At 42.4% G+C, this 6,056-nt stretch overlaps 1 pseudogene; it reads right to left on the bottom strand.

The window, feature by feature from the left end:
• Positions 1-3,820: 3,820 nt before the first annotated feature.
• On the bottom strand, positions 3,821-5,769 carry LOC113178282 (BTB/POZ domain-containing protein KCTD5-like; annotated as a pseudogene).
• Between the last annotated feature and the right edge of the window lie 287 nt (positions 5,770-6,056).

Here is a 6,056-nt window from a genome sequence, read left to right as displayed (position 1 = left end):
GAGCCATTTTATAACACAAAATTTCCTAAGCAATACTTTATTCCATATCAATGGCTTTGCATTTTCAATCTGAAATCACAGTAGGAATGTGCGGTAGGCTCAACTAGAATGGTATTTATAGTGCTATAGTTAACTTCACTGATTTTTAATTCTCCCTTGAATCTTAAGAACTGTCTTTATGAGAAGCTCTTCTTTTGCCTGGCTGTTGGAGGGACAGGAGGGCTGAGGCTCAAGGTATGTTGAAACACCAAGCACAATTTCCTTTCTTTGGCATGCTTTGAAATTGTAAGAAAAGGTGGGAGGTTGTTTTGTGGGAACAGAAGAATGCTACATGCTTGGCAAGACAGTTTGGCCAAAGGAGAGTACAGCAGAATCCTGATGGTTTTAATACAAAGTAAAAACACCAGTACAATGCAGATAACAACAGCAAAAAAGATAGAAAAAGACATTTTTTCCCTAATTACATGTAGAAAAAGAAACTGAGATAAATGAATAAGCAACTGGCTTAAAATCAAATTTTATTAAAAAAATCCATAGTTTTGCTTCAATTTTTGGCTTATTTTTAGTGCAGAATTGATAGTTAATACTTAGCTAATCAATCACCTTCATTTGTAGAACCCTTTTTGTGGGTCAAGTTTATTGGCTTTGCACTAATGTGATAAGTCTGGGATGGAGCAAAAATTATGTTGCTTCCTTCAGATCAAAGCTGTTAGTAAAGAGGGACATGGTGCTTTGTGGTGTGGGAACACAAAAATAGTGGGAAAGGATTCCATCTTCTTTGCTTATATTGTGGCATTTAGTTTAAAAGATACATATGTGCTTTGATATAAACTGCAATTGTTATCCTGTAAAGTTGTATATAAACTAATTTTTTGGTTGTTAATCAAATTTGAATGGTTCCATCATAGTTTCAGACTTCCTTTGTCTTTATTGCTGATTTTTATTTTATTTATTTTTAGTACTGGGGATTGATCTCAGGGACAGTTGACCACTGAGCCACATCCCCAGCTCTTTTTTTGTATTTTATTTAGGGACAGGGTCTCACTGAGTTGCTCAGCACATTGCTTTTCCTGAGGCTGGCTTTGAATTTGAGGTGCTTCTGCCTCAGCCTCCTAAACTGCTGTGATTACAGGCATGTGCCACCACACCCAGCTGCTGATTGATTTTTAATTGGCAGAAGTTTCTAAGACTTTCATTTCAAGTTTCTCTACTACTTTTAACCTCTGCTTTGTAAATCCTAATGCACATTCATTTGTTATGATTTTCAAATGTCCTTTATAATGTGAAAAATGGCCCTTTCTTCTACATCCTTAATTTAAACTTTGAAAGTCTAGATTTCTGTAACAATAACAATATCAGGAGGCTGGATATAGCTCAGTTGGTAGGGTGCTTGCCTCACATGCATGAGGCCCTGGGTTCAATCCAAACACCACCAAAAAAAATAAATAAATAAATAAACAAAACCCAACAATATCAGCAAGCACTAATAGAATACTTATTATTAGTAGTTATTATTCCAGAATAAGCACTTCATGTATTCATTTATTCAAACCTCATATTTAATGAAATAGGTGACATTTTCTTAGATTTCTCTGATGAAGAAATTGAGGCACAGGGATATTAAACAACTCTCCTAAGATTACCCAATCAGTAAACAATATATAGGATTTGCTAAATTATATTCACAACTCTAATTGAGTGAAACAGGAACATTTGTTTAGAATCCATTAATATATTTGTTTGTTCAAAAACTATATATATATATATATATATATATATATATATATATATATATATATATTGCATTCCTATGCATTGAGAGCACTTCTTCTATGCACCGAAGAAACAGTAGTGGACAAGGCACACAAAATTCCTGTGCTCATGAACTTCCTCAGGCTTTAAATGGACACATAATAAGCAAGTGAATATGTAATATCAAGTAGTAATAGGGCAATGGAAAAGAGTAAACAGGGGAAGGAGATGGTGAAAGTGGGTGGTGGCCATGGGAAGAGGCAAGATGCTATTTTGGGAGGATTATCAGGGATTGAACCCAGGGTTGCTTAACCACTGAGCTACATCCCCAGACCCTTTGTCTTTTATTTATTATTATGAGACAAGTCTTGCTAAGTTGCAGAGGCTGACTTTGAACTTTAGATTCTCGTGCCTCAGCTTCACAAACTTCGAAGATTACAAATGTGCACCACTGTGAATGGCTAAGGAGCTATTTTTTGATAGATTGTCCAGAAAGGCTTCTTTAGGATTTCTGAATGATGTGAGTGACAAAGCCATGAGGACACGTGGTAGAAGAGTATACCAGGCAGAAGAAGAGAAGATGCAAAGGCCCAGAGGCAGCAAGGAGCTATTGCCTTCAAGGAACAATCACAAAAGTAGAGAAGAGTAAAGAATCAGAAGAGTGGTAGAAAGTTAAGTCAGAGAGGTATCCAGGAAGGAAGAGGCCATGAAAAAAAGTCTGAATTTTACTGAGTGTGAAAGGAGAATGTATGAGGATTCTGCATAAGTTTGTGGCATTATCTGATTTTTTTTTCATTTATAAATACACAATTTTATTTGCTATTTTCAGGAGAAACTTAGGCATTAAATGGTAAGCTGATAAAATATGGATACTGAAAAAAGTACAAAAATATAAATATCACCTTAGGATAAATTTGAATGAATTAAGTCTTAATATCTTTAAGTTAAAAAACAAAAACAAAACAATCCACAAGCATACCTATTATGTCAATGTCAAAATCAAAAAATGCTAGTACCCAGCAGCTCCCCAGGGCCAACAGGGACACCTTTCCTTGGAGCTCTGCTGGGGAGGACCAGTTCAGCCAGTGACTAAATCTGCCCTATAGAAAGGTTTTTATAAATTGTTTAAGCTGAACCTTTAACAACATACAAGAGGCCTTACAAAAGGAGGAGGTAAATCCTAGATGCTGAAAAACTTGGTTAATCAGGTTATTGGCAAAGAAAAAAAAAAAGAGGACCTAGGCAAGAAGTTTCTGCAAGCATTGACATTGGACAGCATCAGAGCATCTGACCTCACACAGGCAACTCCAGTGGTCAGTCTGCACAGCTCCCCTGGGAAGCAGAGTTCAAGAGGCAGAGCTTGCTCACTGGAGCCAGGCTCCCAGCCCCCACTCAAGAGTCTTAGAGCCTGCAGGGGGCAGCCTCTACAGTAACCCCAGCAGCATGGATGGCACACTGGCTGGGTCATGTAAGTTGTGTCAAGTCTCAAATGCTCCAGGAGTATTAGAAAGAAGAACTGCATAGTTTTACAGAGAAAACAGAGCCAGAGTGGAAGAGACACATGATGCACTAAAAATATCCCTACTCTTCAATGTGACTCGGAGTGTCAGTTCCAGAAGCTAGGGGACAGGCCTCCACCTAGCCTCCATCCCAGGTGTGACAAAGGCACTGGTGGGCACCAGCTCCCCGATGAGCCCTCAGGTGGAACCCATGAGGCAAAACTTCTACTTCTCTTTTAACAATTTGACAGATCCATCTAAAACATAGCAACACTTTTAGTCATGTCTAAAGAATATAAACATTGGGTAATCTATCCACACTTAAAAAAAAGGGATACAAAAATCTCTTGCCTGGAAAATACAAATCAAGAAGCCTTGACTGTCCTAGCTGTGCAGGCTGGAATAAGAGCCTGGCTCTGAAGGAGGCCGGCCCTCAGGGTAGGTGCCCAGAAAGTAGTGATGATGTGGAGTCCACCATTGTCAGGGGTCTTTGCTGAGGTTGAGAAACTGTCAACTGATCACACTGAAGACAGAGCATCCTCCCTGACCTGAGGATGATGTTCAGGTGCTTAAACAGTGATCACCCAGGCATCTGGACCTGAGTCACAGTGTGCTGGACAATCCACATGGCTGCTGCTCCTTCCTCCTGGTGAGGCCTGAACTGCTATCACAGACTGTGAATGTAGCACCAAGGGTCCTGCCCTTCCAATGGTCTTCAGGACTGTGCAGGCTAGTTGGGAGAACCCTGCCTCAGTCCCATTCAACACTGGGAAAGAACAGAGCAGGCTCCCAGAGAGCCCCCCTGGCCCCTGTGCTTCCTGTCCATGGGGATGCCTGGCCTTAGACAGCTGGGCTATCTCTCACCAGCCATCTCTGAGGCAAAAAAGGATGCAGACCCAGATCTCTACAGAAATGATCAAAAGCAGTTTTCTTCTAACATACGTACTTCCTGGACATGGCGTTTCACTGAATCTTTGGCAAAAGTATATCATTTCCTCGGCTGTCAGTGCTGCATCTCTCATCCTTGAGCCCCGTTCTTGCAAAATCTTGGCCTCCTCACTGGGCTCACTGGTTGTACCATATGGGGTGTTGGGCAGCTCCTTGGAAACCACAAGGAGAGCTCGGCCAGGTCTTCCTTCCCATAGTTGTAAGAGGAGCCCATACTGACCAGCTGCTCAAATTTCCAGCCATCAGGCATGGTGGACACCATCTGTGTGAGCCTCTCCTCCTGACACTGAACACAGGGTATACATGCTTCACAGGCACCTGTGATGTTTTGCTGTCTCGTTCTCTAATTTTGTCCTTTACAAGTTTTACCAGTGAGGTGATGTTGTAAAATTCTGCTTCTTCCCACACTCCTTCCTCAGCGAGGTCTTTGTTAAGGACCAGCTTCCCATGTCTCAAGGAGTTCAACACAGATCCAAGGTCCCTGGGATCCTGTCAATTAAATAGGCACCCCTTTCACCCCAGGGCCAGAGTCCAGGGAGAAAAAGTAGGTCTGCAGCTAAGTCAGGGGTCTGGGGGACGTCCTCCTCCACCACTGGAGGCAGGAGGCAAGGGCAAAGGGCGCCCTTGGAATGGTGACCGGAGTCCCTGTGACAGCAGTTGGCACCAGGTTGCAGTGCTGTCCTGTGGCCTATGCGCGGGGCCGGGGCCCCTGGCGGGCCTGCGCCCCCCTTACCTTGTCTGAGTCCAGGTCTGAGTGGGCCTACCACAAGCAGTATAGGAAGGACTTTGGTCCTGGAATAGTGTCTGCTTGGGGGTGGGGAAGTGAGTGACACTGACATTGAGCCCATTGAGCAGGACCCCCTGGGACATGCTGCCAGGGCACTGAGCCAGGGCGCCCGCTGAGCCCTGCTCTTCAGTAGCAGCATAGGCCACCTCCCAGTCTGCCCCATGGCCTCCTAGGGCTGCTGGCAGAAGCTCTGAGAGATTCTCCACCAGGATCTCAGCAAGCCCTGCTACAGTGCTGATTTGTGTTTTTGAAAAGGTAACTGGCTCTGGATGTTGTGTGAAGAACTTCCTAGAGAGGGCCCCTTAGAAGATTGTCACTGGGTGATAGACAATAGTGGCCTAGACTCATCTACTCAGATGGGGAAGACATGTTATGCTTTAGATTCCTTGTAAGGAGCCAAGTAGAGACTTTGAGAAGGTGATCAAAATAGAAATCTAGAACTTTGATGGATTGTTAGAGAAGGGGATATAATTTTGGAAGTTATCAATGTATAGATGTATTAAAAACTGGGATTGATTACGATCTGGAAGTGAATGTAAATAGAAAAGAGAGCCCTAGGCCTCAATGAAGGGTTCTTAGTATTCTGTGAATAATCTCAAAGATCCCTATTTCCATCAACAATAACAGTCATTGATGATCATTGTCTAGATTCATTAATTCATTAGTGTTTAAAATGGTGGTAATCTAATTCTATCATTATTTGTTCAATTTATTAACTAGAATCTTCTATAAGAAGAAAACTCCTGTGGGTGCCCTGGTGCTTACCTTTAATTCCAGGGACATGGGGGACTGAGGCAGGAGGCATGAAAGTTCAAGGCCAGTGTCAGCAATCTAGCAAGACCTTCAGCAACTTAGTGAGATCCTGTCCCAGAATAAAAAGGGTTGGGGATGTTGCTTAGCAGTAAAGTGCCAGAGTTCAAAGTCAAGTTGAGAGAGAGAGAGAGAACTCAAAAGACTAATCCAGTAAAAACTTGCTTTTGGTTAGGGAATGATCCAACCAGGCTGCTGCTGATGTCTTTAAGATCCTGGACTCTCTCCATAAGCACTAACCTACTTCTCCTTTGCAGTTC

This window comes from Urocitellus parryii, chromosome 11 (genome assembly GCF_045843805.1).
Source record: "Urocitellus parryii isolate mUroPar1 chromosome 11, mUroPar1.hap1, whole genome shotgun sequence".
Classification (NCBI taxonomy): Eukaryota; Metazoa; Chordata; class Mammalia; order Rodentia; family Sciuridae; genus Urocitellus; species Urocitellus parryii.
The sequence above is the reverse complement of the archived record's forward strand: the minus strand, read 5'-3'. Positions and strand labels throughout refer to the sequence as shown.